Below are 9,565 nucleotides of genomic sequence, written 5' to 3'. Positions count from 1 at the left end.
ACACAGATCGCTGAGCCACACCCCAGAGTTTCTGACTCAATAGAGCAGGCCTGGGGCTCGAGATTCTACATTTCGAACAAGCACTCAAGTACCTGGATGGTCCGGGGAACACACTTTGCAAATCACTGGCCCGTTGTGCCTTCCTTTGAACAAATTTGCTCCATTGAACAAATTTTTAATTTTGATGTTTTAAAATTTATTTATCTTCATTTTACAAATGAGGGAACTGGAGCTTAAGGAAGTGACATGAAAGACCCAAGGTCACACAGTGAGCTGGGATTTGGACCCATATCTGGCCAACCACAGATCCCATAGTCCTAACTGCTCTGCTATCCTGTCCACCAACTTTTGGGATGTAGTGACCACAGGCTGAGGCATTTGTCCTGAGACTATGGGGAACTTTAATAAGTTCCTGCGTGAGACAGACACAGAGGGAGAAACAGGGCCGCTGAGAGTCACTGGGACAGTTCTTACCCCATAGTTCCAGGGATGGAGCAATTTCCCTCACACCCCGAGGAAGTCCCCACCCATCCCGGAACTACCCTCTTACCAAAGCCGTGTAACCCCTTGGTTTCTGAGGTCCTATGAGCCCTGTGTGGGGCAGTCCAGGCTCTCAGCATGAGGAGTCTGGCCACACTTCCTCCTGTAGCTTCCAGAGGCCTTTCCAGGATCACTTCTCATTATGGTTTCATTCCTGGCACTGCAAGAGTGGGGAAACCACAGGCGGTTAGACAGCTGCTTCCCAAAAACCTCTAGAGGTGGTATAAAGATGGGACTTCCCTTCCAGCTAGATCTCGAGGGGACAGTTTTGATCCATGGTCAAATGGTGACATTAGTGAAATTGTCTCCAGCTGCCCCTCACAGTGGTGACTCTTTTCATTTTGGGCCCTGCAACTTCCTACACTCTCCCAGCTTCCCACCAGAGACTCCTAGCAGACCTTCACAACAGAGTGTTGGGAGGAGTCCTCAGGCCACTGTCCTTTGGTCACCATATGTTTTGAGAGCATGCACTCTGTACCAGGCATTGTGCTAGACAAGAGGGAGATATAGAACAAGTTCTGTCCCCTGGCGGGGGTGGGGGTGGGTGCTCATGGCTTGATGGGGGAGACAGGTCCCTAAATAATTACAGCATAAAGTTCTCAATTGTGAGACTGAAGAGTGAGCAACTAGCTCTTCCTAGGGCAAACAGAAAAGGCTTTGCAGAGGGGGTGACTTACAAGCAAGACTTTGAAGGATGAGCAAAACTTTTGGCAAGTAGAGGAAGATAGACAGGAGAGCCCTCCAGAAGGGGCCATCATGAGCAAAGGGCAGGGAGCTTGAAGGAGCATGGCACCCTCCAAGACTGGTAACCAGTTAGCTCTACGGCACCAGTGAGGCACCGCGGCCCCTGGGGCCAGACTGAGTGAGTTCTGAATCCCAATTCTATCATCTGCTAGCTGGCTGACCTTGGATAAGCTCCTGAATGTCTCTGGTCTTGGTTTCCTCATCTATAAAATAAGGGTAATAATAACTCTCATAGATCTCGTAGATTGTTGCAAGACTTCAGCATGACCCATGTAAAAGGACATACAGGAAGTGCTCAATAAATGCGACCACAACTATTTTTGGAGGAACATAAGGTGTGAAGGGTGAGAAACAGGACTTATGGGAGAGGAAAGCAGAGGGGCAGGCAGGTTGAGAAGTGCCTTGAAGTGCAGGTCATGGGGAGTGACCACAAGGGGTCTAGCTGCTTGGAGAGGTGAGTTGACTAGAGGGCAGAGGAGAGCCTGGGCCCTGAGAGCTGGGGCAGGACCTGATGACCAAAGCTGAGACCTGACTCAGATGTTGTAGGAGGAAGGAAGAGGAGGAGGAGGGGCAGGGGTAAGAAGGCTCCCTCCTCCCTCCCTGCTCAGAAACTCTGCCTCTCACAACCTTTGATTAGATTCATTCATTCATTTGTTCCTTCCTTCCTTCCTTCCTTCCTTCCTTCATTCCACAACTGTTTAACACTTGAACCTTGGCCTCATGGTGTTTACATTCTAGAAAATTTATACTACTATTAAGCAATGTAGCTTGGAGCTTCTAGATCCAGTCTCCACCCATTCAGGCTTAAATGATCAGAAATTAGCAGCCCTATTAGTGTGCCCTCCCATTTCTTGCCTATCCTCAGACATTTCAGATGAAGGGCAAAGGGTCTTAGAGTTAGGCCAGCCTGTCCTGCCTACTTCCTGGGATGGTGAGTTCACAGGTGACAGCCCTTTCCATCCAGTGCAAGAATTAACAACTGCCTCCTTGCCCCCCTCCTCCCACCTCTTACCATCCCCCAACACACACACCAGAACCTTACAGGGCACAGCTGCTCCCTAGACCATGGGCAGCTCTGCCCTGATGCCCAGAAAATGACATTTTCTCATGTCATTTCTCATGAGAAACTTCTCATTAATGTCTAAAAGCGACTTGTTCCAAAAAACAAACCAAAAAAATCCTTGTTTTTGAAGCTTATCGTGTAGACAAAGGGATAGTCTCTTTGATGTGCAAAGAAGATATTCAAACAAATAATAAACACTCCCAGTGCAATAGAAAAATAGGCAAATTATTTGTACGGGGCCTCAGAGAAGAAAATACAAGTAACTCTGAAATGTGGCAAGTGCCAACCTCACGTATAGTAAGAGAAACATACATTAACATCACATCAAGAGAACATTGTTCAGTCACTGGATTGGCTAAGTTTGGCAAGTCTGGTCACTTACCATGTGGGTACAGGTGCTAGGAGACAGACATTGTCCTACGTTGCTGGTAGAAATGTACATTGCTATAAACCCTATTTAACAATATTTTACATGCTTAGACCTGTTGACGCAGCAAATACACAGCCAGGAACTTCTACATTTACACTCAAGTAGAGGTGATGGATGGGCAAAGAAAACTGTTGAGATTAGAAATAAACAAATGGGGGAACCTAGGTGGCTCAGTGGGTTAAGCCTCTCCTTTCGGCTCAGGTCATGATCTCAGGGTCCTGGGATCGAGCTCCACGTCGGGCTCTCCGCTCAGTGGGGGGCCTTCTTACCCCTCTCTCTGCCTGCCTACTTGTGATCTCTCTCTCTCTCTGTCAAATAAGTAAATAAAATCTTTTTTAAAAAAAAAGAAATAGGTGCCTCGTTAGCGCAGTAGGTAGCATGTCAGTCTCATAAAAAAAAAAAGAAATAAACAAATGTTCAGTGATCGGAGACTAGTTAAGTAATCCGCAGCTCACACAGATAATAGGATGCCATACAGCCATTAATAAAAATGAAGAAGCTTTCTATGAACAGATGGGAAATTACTTCCAAGATAAAGTAAGCGAGGCGGGAAAAGCAGGATGCAGAGAGGCAAACACTTTGAAGAGCGGTGTCCTTTTGTCTAAAGAGGGTGGGAAATGTCTTTGTGTATATGCACAGGATAGTTCTGAAAGGATATAAGAAATGGGTTCCAGTTGTTGCCAAAGCTGGAAGAGTGTATAGTTATAGAATAAGGAGAGAAGGAAACCCTCTTTCATGCTGTGTCTTGAATGTTGTACCACAAATACGAATTACATAAAAGCAGTTTTGTTAAAGTCACTATTGTGATACTTATTGTACTCTGTAACACCATCTGTTTCCATGTCTGTCTGATCTCACCCCACATCCACCACTCCCAACACACACACACACACACACACACACACACACACACACATCTTGTGAGGGGAAAAGGGATAGTCAGTTCTGACTCATTCCTGTACTCCATGGAGCCCAGCATCACACCCAGCACAAAGCGAGAGCTCAGAAAATTTGAATACCTGTTCATAATGACTACCTTCTTCTTCTTCTTCTTCAAGAAGACCCCAGTTGGTCTAGCCTCATAGTAGTCTTGCTTTTGTGTAGACCATTCCCACATTGAATAGGGATGACCTGTGGAATCAACAGGCTACTTCACCTTGCTCTCCTGGATCACTCTTTCTTAGGGGAGAGCTGCCCCCATGTTGGGAGCACACTCAGGCAAGCCTTACTGAGAGGTTCGCTTGTTGAGGAACGGGCACCTCTTGTCCTGGGAGTGAGGCATCTTGGAGATGGATCCTCAGCCCCAGTAGGTCTCTCACATGATTCCAGGTGGCTCTCGACTGCAGCCTCATGAAAAATCTCAAGTCAAACCACTGAGCTAAGCTGCCCCCCAGTTCCTGACCCACAGAAACTGTGTAAGATAATAACCCTTTGTAATGTTTTAAGCTGCTAAATTTTGGGTAGTTTGTTACACAACGATATATACCTAATGCAATCAGTAAGTCTTTAATAAGCATTTACTGAGTTTCAGTTCGGTGGGGCAGTGGAAGGGAAAAAGGCATGCTTCTGCCTTCAGGGAAACAGGCCATGTGCACATTTCATTTCTTCAGCTATCATTTATTCTTTTTTTTAAGGATTTTATTTATTTATTTGACAGAGAGAGATCGCAAGTAGGCAGAGAGAGAGGAGGAAGCAGGCTCCCTGCTGAGCAGAGAGCCCGATGTGGGGCTTGATCCCAGGACCCTGAGATCATGACCTGAGTTGAAGGCAGAGGCCTTAACCCACTGAGCCACCCAGGCGCCCCAATTTATTCTTATTTTTTAAAAGATTTTATTTTTCACCCAACTCAAACTCACAACCCCAAGACCAGGAGTCACAGACTCCATTGACGGAGCCAGCCAGATGCCCTTCAGCTAACATTTATTGAGCACTTACTATATTCCTGGTCCTATCTTGAATGCTGACTCATAGAATGCTGGCAATCAAAATACACTGTAGGACAAGAGGAAACTTTCTAGAGTGATGAAATGTTTATCTTATGGAGTTGAAGTAATGTTGATGCATATGCATTTGTAACTACTCAGCAAATGTACACTCAAGCTATGTATTTTGTTCAATGTAAATTTTACATTAAAAAAATACTGTAAACAGTAGTACCTGAGTGGCTCAGTCAGTTAAATGTCGGACTCTTGATTTCTACTCAGGTCATGATCTCAGGTTCCTGAGTTGAGACTTCCGTGGGGGTCTTCCCTAGCCATGGAGGCTGCTTGAGACTCTCTCACTCTCTGCACCCCCTGCCCCTCCCCCTTCTAAAAAAATGCTGTAAAAAACATTGAACTCTAGTTAATAATATGTGGGCTGAAGTAATTAACTTTGAAATACATTTTAAAAAGATGCATTGATGACAGGCCGCTGGGTGGCTCAGTGGGTTAAGCGGTTCAGTATCTGCCCTCCACTCAGATCGTGATCTCAGGGTCCTGGGATGGAGCCCCTCACCAACCCCACTGGGTGCTCAGTGGGGAGTCTGCTATCCCTCTGCCCGCCCTCCCACCCCTTGCTTGTGTGCTCATTCTCTCTCAAATAAATAAAACCTATTAAAAAAAGATGAATTGATGGATAGCTGGATGGACAGACATGTGATGAAGCAAGCAGAATGTTAACAATAGAATGTAAATGGTAAGTACTATAGAGCTCTTGTTGTAAATCTTTCAATTTTGCTGTATGTTTGGAAATTTTCATAACAAAATGTTTAAGGAAAAGACCTTCAATAACCACATATATCAGTCCTCTCGTTTATTATTACTATTTTAATTACACAAATAAATACGATCAAGTTTAAAAATGAAAAAAAAAACCAAAACCCCAAAACCAAAAACCTGAGAAACAGTCACCATCTCTTCCCCCTGATTCTGATGTTCCTATCTTCCTCAGGGACAACTTCTGTTCTTGTGGGCTGTAGAGTTTCCACACCTTTCCCTTTAGGTTTACATACAGATATAGGTAAATACAAAACCATGTTCCTTTTTAAGTGTACCTGCATAGTACTCTGCAAGTATGTCTTGGGGATCTCTCCATGTCAATTTGTGCACACTGCCTCAGATCGTAGGATGTGCCTTGTTCAAGGTGCAAAGCTCAGAGAGGAGTTCTCGTCCAAGAGCCGAGAGCAAATCAGAATTGCTGGGACTGGAACCCATTCTTCTGGTTCTGGAGCCTGGGCGCGCCCCCACCAGGCGGCGGCCACGCCCCCGCGGGGGTGCGCGGCCGGGACCTTGGCCTTATTTCGCGGAATGCTGGCGGGTGGCAGGTCTGGCTTAGCACCCTCACCCGCCAAGAGGACCTGCATGAGCTTGTGCGCACCCGGACCCAGGAGGAAGTCCGATGAGTGCTTCCTCTTTTCTTGCCCTCCGGGGACGCTGGGGGAAGGCAGGAGGTTGTGAAACTGAACTGTCCCCCAACTCCCCTGTGGGGGGCGGGGTATGGGGAAACCCGTCAGCTGGAGGAGGCACGCAGCTGGGGTCAGAAAAACAACTTCTTGGGCTCCCCTCAACACCCCATTCCCGCCCAGTCCCTCCAGACCCCTGAGTAGGAGGTCAGCTGATTCTAGAATGGTACCTGGTGTAGGTAAGCTTCTGAGACACACCCATAGTCTTCCCGGTCACCCACAGGAGAAAGCCCCAGCTCCTTATCAGCTTCTGCAGCCATTTCCATCCTGATTTTCCACCCGTCTGCGCCCAGAGGCTTCAGGCACCAACAACACAGTAGTGTTTGTGGTTCATCAGCCAAATCAAGCTGTTTTTCCCTCCAGTCTTTGTCAGGCTGTCTCTTCTGTCTGAAATACCCTTTGCTATGATCTTCTGTTAGCATCCTTTAAATGTGGACCTATCGCCTCTTTCAAGAAGTCCTCCTTGATGCACCCCAGGCGGGACCAGTGGCCCTCCTACTTAGCCCTACAAAACAATGGGCCTCTCAGTAGTTCCCCCAGCATTTTCCACTCTGTATTTGAGTTGTCGGTTTATGTTTGTCTCTCTAATTTGATTGGATGTTGCTTGAAGGCATCTTGTTAATCTTTTCGTGCTTCCAGCCCCTGGCAGACATGCACATAATAAGCCCTTTATAAATATTAACAGAATTAACCAAAGAATAAAGGGTTTGGATCTCAGTGCTATCCTTGACTGGCTGTTTGCAAACCTTAAACTTCAGTTTCTTCATCTGTAAAATGGGCCGATGAATAGTACCTGCATGGAGCTTGCAGATAAGCAGAAAAGACAGACAATAAACAGATTAACTTATTATAAATGTGTATTATAGTGCCTGGTGGTGACAAGTTCTCTGACAAAAACTGAGGCAGGGTGGGGGACGGAGCTAGAGGTGATGGAGAATGTAGGAACTTTAGGAAGGGGCATCAGTGACCTGTTGGGGTGGTTGTGAGTTTCTTAGGAGCTGGTCTTCTCAGATTTTCATTTACCTCTCTTGGAATGAGGGCAGCAGTGACCTGCCTGGGAGAATATTGCTGTCAAATGAACACTGACTACTTTTGTAAATAAAAGGGGAAATATCTGAACCCTGAAGTAATGACTGTGGCTCTCTTCCCCATCCCCCATCTTGTTTTGAATATAGAACAATCAACAATGGTCCCAAAGAATTTGAAATATGAAATGCAAATGCCCTCTGAGATAGGAAAATATATTTTTGAAAGAGCCATCATCTGACTCACCGTAAAGTGAAGCCAGTGTTGTTCCCCAGTTCATGCTCTCCCTCCAGGACTGAGCCCTGAGATGTGTCCCCTAGTCCGAATTTGTCTCCCTGCTCCTCAGGCTCCACGGCACTCTTACTGAGTTTGTGTACTCCTTACAAGCATGGGCTTTGAAGGTACACTGGAGACTCACAGAACTCACTTTGAATCCCAGCCTTGTCGTTTGCTGGCTGTGTGACCTTGGGCAGGTGTCTTTACCTCTCTGAGCTACCCACTTGTAATCATTCCTATCTCAAAGAGATTTAAATCAGATGATACGAGTGAGGGCACAATAATAAGAGCTTTTAATGTGATGATTTAATGACCTGGTGAAATAGGTACTCTTATCATTCCACTTTGCAGATGAGAAAACGAAATCATAGCTAGTGAAATGTAGTCCAGCTTCAATGCCTTTGCTTCCATCGTTCCTCCATCCCTGACCCACGGTCAAGTACACACCAAAAACTATTCTTGACTTTTTCATCCTCTAAAAATCCTACCCAGCTCTATCTATCTATCGATTCTATCTCTGTCTCTGACTTAAGTATTTTTTTAAGTAATCTCTATACCCAATGTGGGACTCAAACTCACAACCCCAAGATCAAGAGTCACATGCTGGTAGACTGAGCCAGCCAGGCACCCCCAAGTCTCTGATTGTTAAATTGACTTTTAGTTTTTGAGCATTTAATATATTTAAGTGTTTCACAATTCTAGAGTACGAAGGGTATACTAGGACCAGTAAGTCTCCTTCCCTGCTCTGTCACCCAGACCATCAACATTTGTTATTATCTGTCTTTTTAATTTTAGCCATTCTAATGTGTGCAGTGACATCTCTTTGTATTTCCCTAGTGACTAATGATAATAAGCATCTTTTCATGTGCTTGTTAGATATTTGTATAATTTTTTTTTTTAGAAATATCTATTCAGATCTTTTGTCCACTCTTCAATTATGTTGTCTTTTTATTGTTGAGTTGTAAGGGTATACATATTTGGGTAACCAGTCCAATAGGAGATCCGTATTCACCCCCATTCTATGCATTATCTTTTCATTTTCTTGATTGTCCCATTTGCTGCACAAGTTTTTGGTTTTGATGAAGTCCAATTTATCAATTTTTGTTGTTTTTACCTGTGTCATATTTAAGAAGGCGTTGCTTAATCCAAGGTCATGAAGATTTTTATAGTTTTAGCTCAGACATTTATCTATGATCCATTTTGACTTATTTTTGTGGATGGTGTGAGGTAGGGGTCCAATTTAATGATTTTGCATGGAGGTATCTAGTCCTTCTAGCACCATTCCTAGAAAAGACTATTCTTTCCTCCATTGAATTGTCTTGGCACCCTTGTTGGAAATCAGTTGGCCGTAATGTGAGGGTTTACTTATGGACTCTCAATTCTGTTCCATTGTTATATATTTCTATCTTTATAAAGTACCACACTGTCTTGATTACTGTAACTATGTACTAAGTTATGGAATTGGGAATTTTGAGTCCTCCAACTTTGTTTTACTTTTTCAAGATTGCTTGGTTGTTCTGGATTCCTTGCATTTTCCTATAAATTTTAGGATGAGTTTGTCTATTTTTTCAATATATGGGAATTATGTTGATCAATTTAAAGACTATCATCACCTTCACAATATTAAGTCCTCCGATCTATAAGCAAATATCTTCTCCATGAGATATCTTTCTCATTCTATAAGATGACTTTGTTTAGGTCTTCTTCAGTTTCTTTCAAGGGTGATTTTTTAGTTTTTTAATTATCTTGCACTACTTTTCTTAAAATTGTTCCCAAGGATTTTATTTGTTTTAGTGATGTTGTAAATGAAATTGCTTTCTTAACCTTATTTTCAGATTGTTCATTGCTAGTGTATAGAAATATGATTAGTTTTGGGGCACCTGAGTGGCTCACTCAGCTGAGCATCTGACTCTTTTTTTTTTTTTTTTTTGCATCTGACTCTTGATTTCGGATCGAGATCAAGGGTTTTGAGATCTCAGGGTCATGAGATCAAACCCCGTGTTGGGCTCTGGGCTGGGCATGGAGCCTGGTTAGAATCATCTCT

Source organism: Neovison vison, chromosome 8 (genome assembly GCF_020171115.1).
Source record: "Neovison vison isolate M4711 chromosome 8, ASM_NN_V1, whole genome shotgun sequence".
NCBI classification, from domain to species: domain Eukaryota; kingdom Metazoa; phylum Chordata; class Mammalia; order Carnivora; family Mustelidae; genus Neogale; species Neogale vison.
The sequence above is the reverse complement of the archived record's forward strand: the minus strand, read 5'-3'. Positions refer to the sequence as shown.